Source organism: Hippopotamus amphibius, chromosome 1 (assembly GCF_030028045.1).
Source record: "Hippopotamus amphibius kiboko isolate mHipAmp2 chromosome 1, mHipAmp2.hap2, whole genome shotgun sequence".
In the NCBI taxonomy this organism is placed as follows: Eukaryota; Metazoa; Chordata; class Mammalia; order Artiodactyla; family Hippopotamidae; genus Hippopotamus; species Hippopotamus amphibius.
The window spans coordinates 14,427,570-14,436,701 of record NC_080186.1 but is presented as its reverse complement, the minus strand read 5'-3'; the positions used below and the strand labels follow the sequence as shown (position 1 = coordinate 14,436,701).

The following is a 9,132-nucleotide window of genomic DNA, read 5'->3' as shown; positions in this document are numbered from 1 at the left end:
GATGGGATCACTGAGGCCCGGGTTGCGGGTGACAGAGGGACCTTGGAAGGCAGGGCTTGGTGAGTGGTTTCCAGAGGTAGACAGATGCCTTTTTCATTAGTTGTTTTTGTATTCTAGAAGAGCTCCACTCCCACCTTTTCCCTACAGCAATGGCATTTTGAAAAGTGAAGGTCGGTGGTCTTCTAGTATGTTTTACAGCAGGATTTGTCCATTTCACTGAAGTGTGTTTTTTTTTTTTGTTTTTTTTTTGGCTGCACCGTGTGGCATGCAGGATCTTAGTTCCCCGACCAGGGATTGAATCCGTGCCCCCTGCATTGGGAGTGTGGCATCTTAACCACTTAACCAGGGAAGTCCCTGAAGTGTCATTTAACTGGTTCCTCTATGTGCTCCTGTCCTGTAACTGGAAGTCAGGTCAAGGGCTTGATTAGGGTCTCATTACAACCTCCCAGCAAGTGCAGCCGAGGCTGGGGACTGTGCCAACCCCTCACATCCAAGTGCCCTCGATGCTGTCTGTCTGACCGATGGCCCCTCAAAGCTTCCCTTCCCTCCTTTGCCTGGTGCCCTCTGAGCACCTCCTCTGTGCCAGGCCTGGGGCGCAGGGACAGTGGTTGGTCATGTCCCTGTTGGAGTCTGCCCTGAAGGAATGCGGTTGGCCCCGAGCTGAGGAGCGGACACGAGGATGGAGGCCATGATGGAGGGGACTTAAGCCAGTGGAAGAGGGCGGCTGAACCATGGGGCGGGGGTCAGGGAGGCTCCCTGGAGGGGACGCCTGGGCTGAGTCCTAACAACCAGTAAGACTTAGACCAAGGTAGGGGTGGGGTGGCAGGGGAAGACTGTTCCAGGCAGGACAGCAGAGGGGAAGGCGTGAGGGCCAGAAGCAGCTAGGAGTCCTTGGGGAATCGCAGGTGGGAGAGGGCGACTCAGGCTCGCCCCTCGGGAGGGAAATGTGGCCCAAAGCCAGTGGCCAGGCACCCTGAGACCTGGGTGTCTGTGGATACACCTGGCCACACTTCCCGAGATGAGTGTGAGGCCACCTCCCGGGGTGCGAACGGCTTAGCTGCCTCCCTCCACCCCTCCATCCTGTCTTCACTGTGACATCTCTATCTAGAGCGCCTGCCAACCCAGCCATCGTAAAACATGTTAAAGCAGCCCTCCTCCTCCTCCCCCGCCTCCCCCTCCCCCAGCTCAGCCCCTTCTCCACCTTGTCCTCAGGAATGACTTGCTGGCAAAACCTGAGTGTTTCCAGGCTCCTGGTGTTTTGGCAAATGTGAACGTGGGCCCGGAAATGGCCCCTCAGGTTCGCAGACAGGCCTCGGAAGGGGGGAAGAGCTGGGGGCTGAGACGCAAGCATTGGACACCTCCCACTCTGCTTTCCTTCGGAGTCATGGGAGCCCTGCCCTCCCTGCCATGCCGCCAGGACGGCTGGCCCATCACTCTCTGCAGAGCCGGTCCCCTGGCCAGAAGGCAGTGACATCATCTCTTCTTGGGCAAGCTCCGTCTGCCAGGGTGGGGCCCCCACCAGGTATAGGCTGGCACGTGTCTGGGCACCTGAGCACAGGCAGGCCGGGGGGACAGGAGGCAGCCACACAGTCAGGATCCTCAATCCCTGTCTCTTGGGATTTTCCCAGCCTGCCCTGGGACAGGCCGTGGTCCTCTTTTGATGGCCTGGGGCATGCTCTCCACAAGGCAGAAATTCTCCTTGTCTAGGACTGTGCATCCAACCTAGAGGTAAGGACAGCTGAGTTTCAGGAGATGGAGGAAGCAGGGAATTCACTGTGTGCATGTTCCTAGGTGCCAGGGTGGGGCTGGGGGCTGGGGCAGGTTCCCCCAAAAGGCAGTGGGGCTGCATGGCCTGTGAGGAAACAGCTGCACCCACACTGGCCTCTGATCCTCCAATAGGCCAAGCCCTTTCCAACCCCAGGGCCTTTGCCGGTGAAGAATGCTCTTTCCTCAGATTCTCATAGACTCTTTCAGGGCTTGACTCTGGTCACATGTCACCTCCTCAAAGGGGCCTTTCCTGGCATCTGTCCAGTATTGTCCCCATCGCTCCCTACCCAGCTGCCCATTTTATTGTCTTTATAGCACCTGTCATGCCCTGAAGGTGCTGTATTTATCCTCCTGGTTGTGCGCTCACGGCTGGCCCCCTGACTGCTCACCTCTCTGTCACAGCCCTCTCTGGCTTGGGTGGAATCACCTCTATAAGCATCAGCTCCCTGGCATCCTGAGATTCCTGGGGCAGGAGTGCAGTCCTGTTCTGCTGTACCCCTGGCCTTGAACTAGGGAACTTGAGGACATTGCCACCAGCAGCCATGCAGGTAGTTTGCTCTTTCAAGGAGGAGCACCTTAGGGAAACTGAGGCAGCTCTCAACTCATTTCTGTCCCCAGCCCCATCTGCTGGACCTGGGCTTACCCCTGCATGTTCACAGGTTGCAAGGACCAGGTGTTTTTTGTGCCTGAGTCCACCCCGTGCCCTGTGTCCAGTGGGGCTACACAATCTAGGTCCTGAGTGAGCTTAATAGGAGCAGGAGGGAAGGAAGCCAGGGATGGCTGTGCTGAGGGCGCCCCGGGTCAGTGGTCTTCACACCTTATTATTTTCCAGCCAAACCTAAATGGGAGCCCCCCAACCCCGCCCCAACCATCCATCCCCACCCCACAGATGAAGAGAAGCCCGAGGTCCAGCTCTGGGGACATTGCCTCAGTGGGAGCTGGAGGACCACCTGCTTGGTATGTCCACTCCTCCCCCAAGGGGGCCATGGCTCCACGGAAAACAGAATAGAGACCACTGATCAGAAACAACCGTCTCAGTTTACAGATGGGGAGGCTGAGGCAGCATTGTGATCTGGGGTCCAGCCGGCCGACGCCACTCTACAACTTCTCCACTTCCAGTGGGCTTGCCATGCCTTGGTGACATGTGCCCCCTGCCCGGCAGCAGAAGGCATCTGTCCTGGCCCATCGTTCACCCGGGCCACTGAGGGCTCGCAGGGACAAGGTCCTGCCTCCAATGGCTCCTTTTCTGGCCATGACCCTGAGGGAGAGGGGTGGGCCCCCCCAGAATGCACTGGGGAGGGGAAGGGGGTTCCTTCAGTTTTCTGGGGTGGGTGGAGCCCCCCCCACCAGGGCACTCATCTGCTCAACTTAGCCGGTGTCACGTAGCCCAGGCCGTGGCCGTGTGGAGACTCAGGTCCCCTTCTGTGGCATTTGGGGAACAAAGGCTGTTCCCATTGTGGGGCGTGGCATCCCTGGCCAGCCAGAGAAGTTCTGTGCTGAGCTCAGCTTGGGGCTGACGCACGCAGGTGCCTCTCCCAGGGGTCTGGAGGAGTCGCCCAGCCTCCCTGGGGCTCCCACGAGGCCGCCTGATGGCTCAGGGCCCTGGCCACGTGCCGGCTAATGAGTGTGCCGCCCGCCCGCCCAGCCCGCCCGCCCACAACAAGGCTGAGCGGAGCCACAAGTGCCCGGCAGGGAGCCGCCCTCACGCGCGGGCGGACCTCGGCCCCGGGCCTGCTGACACCAGAGTTTTGTCCTGCGCCAGGGCTGGGCCCGCCCATCGAGGGGACCATCTGTCCTGGGCACCCGTGGGATTCGCTGGGGGCGATAAGGCAAACGAGGTCCAACCCTGCACAACACAGACCACCTCTTAGTTTATTGGTCCCAGTGAAAGGGTGTGGGTGGTGTGGGTGGCCGGGTTTCTAGGAAGAGAGGGTGCGAGTGCAGCCTGCACTGTTGTTGGCACTGCAGCCACACACGATGTCTGCCCCAGATTGTGGCTCCGAAAGGCAGGGACAGAACCGCCAGCCCTGCCACGTGTGACCAGAGCCACGCACCTGGGGGTCCTCGGGAGGGGCTCAGGGGTGATGTGGGCCCTTCTGAGCCAAGTCATCCCTTGAAGAGGAAAGTGGAGTGGTGGGGAGTGCCAGGTGGGAGGGGCAAAGGTCAGCCAGGCCTGAGTGCAGTTCTCGCTCTGACACCCAGAGGCTGTCTCATATGGAATTTGGTCATGCTCTGCCCCAGTCTGAGCCTCAGTTTCACTGACTGTAAAATGGGTTTACTGATCCTTCCCTCGTAGGGCTGTGGTGAAGACTCAGCGAACTTGTTTAGAGCTTTGTAAACTGTAAAGTGCTGAAAAAATGGTGAGCTGTTTTTATTACCTGCCACAGGCAGGCATCACTCCCAATGCCTGAATTCACCCCTGGGGAGACCTGAGGGCCCCACTGAAGCCATGAGCTGGCAGGAGCAGAGGGGCTGGTGTACAGCCCTGCCAGAAAGGCGACAGGTGGTGTCCCTGTCTTCCCTTCCCAAGGAGAACCCGTCCTGGCCGAGGCTGAGAACTTCCTCAGTTCCCTTGAGTAGAGATAATTCACTTGGGAGATAAAGTGTGCTCCTTCTTGGGACTGTTTAGAGAACACAGTGATCAAGAGCTTAGGGTCTGCCTCAGACAGACCTGAGTTTGAATCTGGGCTTTGCCGCTTACTAGCTCCGGTGAGGAGCTTGTTCACAGGGGCAACAGTGGCCCAGAGGACAATCAGAGCCTGAGCAAGGGGACAAGGACACCTCATGGAGGGCTGAGCTGGCGTGGGTATCAGAACCCAAAAGGGCGAGAAGGTCATCCACATGGTGAGGTTCGGGGAGTGGGCCACAGCGGACGTCAGAGCCCCAGCAGGGTCTGGAGGGTGGCCAGATAGAGGGGTGCCAGAGCCCAAGAGGGGTGAGGAGGGCCTCCCTGTGTGGGGGGGCGGCCGTGGTGGGAGCCTGCTTACATCGGACGGGATTCATCAACATGGTAAAGGTATTAAGCATCAAGGAAGCCCAGATTTTCACATCCGAGAAGGGACTTACAGAGGTGGAGAGGGAGAGAACGAAAATGAATCCTGCGGCATTGGATTGGAAATTGAGGTGTCAGTGTGTGTGTGTGGTTTTCAATATGAGAGAGAGATAGAAATATAGATGTAAATGTGCATATTATGTATTTACCATATAGTGTGTGTAAATAAATATGTTTCCTGTCCCCGCCCGCTGCTTTGTCTACAGAGAGGGCCTGGGAGTAGCAGCTCCCCAATAACGATGAGCACGTTTAGCGCCCAGATGTTGGCTTCTCTATACCACGCTCCGCTAGAGGAACTGGGGTTCCTTAGAGATGTGGCTGAGTCTAGGGCTGAGGGCAGGGAAAGGATCAATGCGAGATGAAGCTGGAATAGCTTGTTGTGCCAGAAATTAAGAAAATACTCAAAGAATGGTGGACACGTGCCAAAATGCCCCAGGAACCACTTGAAGGGGCAACGGCTGGCCAACTCTGGGGCGATCTAAGCATGAATATAAACAACGATAGTCATGGATGATACACTGTTGAATAGAATGGGAAACCATGAGTCCACCTGGCTGTAAATAAATAAGTGAATAAATTGACAGTTTGGTGAGGAATGGGATAGTTACCTAGTCTCAGAGTATCTCCTTACAAAATGCTTCTTAATTACAAAGGGAGAAAGAGCCACTTGACCGTGGAGAAACCTGGCAGACACCACCTTAATCAAGTGACCTCAGTTCACATGATGGTACAAATTCAAAGTCAAGTAGATGCCGCCTGGGAGAGTCCTGCCACAAGTGCACCCGGCCATGAGGAAAGAGCAGCCAAACCCAAATTCTACAAAATAACCGACCCGAAATCTCGAAAGGTGTCAGGCTGTGAAAGGAAGGGTGAGTAACTGGTCCAGCATGAGAAGACCTGACAACTCAGGTCTGTGAACTGGGTGCTTTGGCTATAAGGGCATTGCCGGGACAGTTGGCCAACCAGCACGGGGCCTGGGGAGCAGAAGATAGCAGTGTTTCGATGCTAACTTCCTGACTTGATGGTTTTGCTGTGGTTGCGTAGGGAAATGACTTCGTAGAAAGTAAACACCAGAGAATTTGGGGTGACGGGGCATCAGACCAGCAGCTTACTTTCCAAAGGAGTCAGAAAAAAGTTCTTAGAATTATATGTGCAAATTTTCTACGAGTTTGAAATTGCTTCAAAGCTTAAAAACTATTAGTATAAAAACACATAAACAAAAACAAGAAAAAATTTCCAAAAATGAGACCGAGTGCAACACTTAGACAAATCCTGACATAATATGTGCTCATCTAATGTCCATAATTATGCTGATGACTGCTGAGCGTCCTGCATCTCCTGGCCTTGCCTTTTCTTTCTGCCCATCCCTGTTACTTCCCTCTCTGCTCAACAGTCGCCTCCTCCAGGAAGTCCTCCCTGAAAATGTCATTCACAATTGCTGGCAGGTAGCACAGGAGGGGGTTGGACTGGATGAAACCCTGTCCCTAAGCTCTCCCCTTGCCCCTACCTTCCAGCATCCTCTGATCTGGGCATCTGCTCCTCTCCTCGGAGCAGGTGTCTTCCCAGAAACCACTGGCCCAAGGTCAAGGCCATTCTATGACTCCTGTCCCAGGATTACAGCAAATCCGGTTCACTGAGTCCATTCCCCTGCCTCCTGGCAGGGCTGTTCTTAAACTGGCTTGGTGAAAGGGGGACCTTATCTCCTTTCTCCGTTTCCAGGAAACAGGGTTTCAAAAGCACACACATCACGCAGCCCTCGCAGGCTGGGCTACCTTGCTGGCTCACACGCTTGCTCAGTCCCATGGCTGTTCATCGGCTGGGCATCCCTCGTAGGTTGTGGAGCACTGGCTCAGCACCAGGCGCTGAGCAGGGCGCTTTATCCTTACTTGCTCATCAAATGCTTGCCCAGCATGATGGGGCAGCCGCGGTCACACATCCCTCTCACAGATGAGGACACGGAGGCGTGGAGAGGCTGAGCCCCTTGCTGGTGGTGCTTTCTCCCTGGACAGTTGGTTGTCAGGCTCTGGGCTGGCAGCTTTACCTACGTCTGCTCATTTCCTCCCCACAGCACCCTGTGACATCCAAACGACTCTCTTCATTTCTTAGGGAGGCTGAAGCTTACACAGTTTTGGGGGGACTCACTCTAAGAAAAAGAAGACAAAAAATCTTGCTTTTGCAAATTGCACGACACACACGAGCAAGTGAACCCATTGCTGGGGCCCCTCCTGGAGACTTGGGTGTGGGGGTTTAGGAGCTTAAGCTCCCTTGGCTTCCAGATAAATCAGCCTGTGCTCAGAGAGGTGGGGTGACTTGTCCTGGGCCCCTCAGCTCACGAGGAAGGTTTGATCTGTTTTCCCAGGAAACCTGCCCTCTCCTCATCCTCCCCTCGAGTCACTTTCTCAGTCTTGCCACATTTTCAAGGTGAATTAGGCCAGGTGAGGCAGGGCTCTGTCTGGCTTTGGGGTGGGGCAGTTAGAAACCCCAGGCTTGGACCTTCAGAATCACCTTGAGAGCTTGTCAGGAATACATATTCCTGGGCCTGCAGCCCCCCAGATACAGCTTTAGTGGGTCGGAGGCAGAGCCTGGAAATCTGTATTTTCAACAGGTCCCCAAATGAGGCTGATGCAGTCACCCCCTTTGGGGACACACTGCTCCTGGGACACCCCCTTCTGTCCCTGTCACCTCTGGGTCTGGCTCCCTGCCAGGCTGGGCCTGGCACTGTGGCTGAGGTCTGCGTTAATACGCCATGGGCTAAGCGGGCCTCATTTCTCAGGTATGCAATTAGCAGCCCCAAGAACAATACCCTGTTTTAATCATTATGGCCTGGCTGGTAATTTGCTGCTGCTTTTGTTGCAATAACAAGCTCTGGCTTGGGAACAGGGGGCGGAGCTCTGGGCTTTCATCCCAGCCTTTCCAAACACCTGCACAGGGGGCCTGTGGGAGAGCAGGAGAGACACCTGACACCGTCTTGGACAGTCCAGGAAGGCTTCCTGGGGGAAGTGGCTGCGGGCTGTCCACCAGCAGGAGACAGAAAGGGGCTGGAATTTGGCCCAGTGCTGGGGATATAGTGGTAGACACACGGGGAGGGCACTATCCATGCCCCTGTGGGGCTCACGGTCTGTTAGAGCCCAAAAAGCAGAGAAAACGCTGCACCCAGGGGGGCAAATGGTTGTGGTCAAAGGTGCTCCCCGCTCAGCTGCAGTGGGGGCTGGGGGCAGAGCAGGTTTCCTGGGAGGAGGTGACTTCTCCACTGAGCTGTGAAGGGTAATAGAGGTGGGCCAGTGAAGGGGGTGAGGGTGGGATGGGTGAACCGAGTTTTCCGGCCAGAAGGAAGAGCGTGTGCCAAGACCAATGTGGCTGGAGACATAAACGGGGCCTCGTCAGCCAGGCTGAGGGGCCGGATCCCATCTGAAGAGTCAAGTGTTGCAGGTTATTTTTTCCCAAAGGCGGCTGTAACACTCTCTCCCATCTCGCTTGCTCTTCTTTCAACATGACCTTGACATTCCTCCCATCCAGTGCTGGGGTCTATGCCCCCTTCCTTTGACTCCGGATGGAGCTTTCTGGGTAGATGGTGGAGTTTTGGCTATGACGCTCTGTGACCTCCAAAGTTAGGTCACAAAAATGCTTTTCCATCTTGCTCTCTCAGGATGTTTACTCTTTGAACGTGGCTACCATGCTGTGAGGAAGCCCAAACTAGTCCACCTCGAGAGCCTATGTGTAAGTGGTCCAGCCAACAGCCCTGCTGAGTTCCTGCCGACAGCCAGCATCAGCCACCAGGAATGAGAGCAAAGCCTTCTCCAGAAGACTCGGGCCCCACCCACAGTCATCCCAGCCTTCGAGTTTTCCCAGCTGAGGCTCCAAACATCACAAAGCAGAGTCGAGGCATCCCCGATGGACCCTGTCTGTTCTTGACCTACAGACTCTGGGCATCATAAAGTGGTGGTTTTGTGCCACTAAGTGTGGGGTAGTTTGGCGAAGATGGTGAACTGCCAAAGGAGGCAACTTGGTGGAAGGATGCTTTGGAAAGTTCACCCTGTCTGCAGCGGGGACAGTGGCTGGGGAGGGCTGAGGCTGGAGACAGGGGGCCTGTCAGTGAAATAAAATTTGAAGCTTCAGCACCAAGACCATGTTTGCCCAACCCACAGCAGTGTGGGAACTCTGGCCACACAGTGCCAAACGACCGTTCAGCCTCTGCCCGCACACTCAGGCCTCAGCAGGCTGCCTGGTCCTTTGCCCCTCAGCTCTGTGTCACAGTGTTCTTTCTCTGGTCAAATCAACATCTGCGTCCCTGGGCATCCCTGTATTGACATTGT

General features: G+C 55.7%; 1 long non-coding RNA gene across 1 annotated transcript; it reads left to right on the top strand.

The window, feature by feature from the left end:
- The first annotated feature begins 1,572 nt into the window (after positions 1-1,572).
- Positions 1,573-8,917, top strand: LOC130837945 (uncharacterized). Its single transcript, XR_009049613.1, has 3 exons — positions 1,573-1,728; positions 5,473-5,688; positions 8,466-8,917. It is a non-coding gene; the product is annotated as an uncharacterized LOC130837945 (long non-coding RNA).
- Positions 8,918-9,132: the final 215 nt, after the last annotated feature.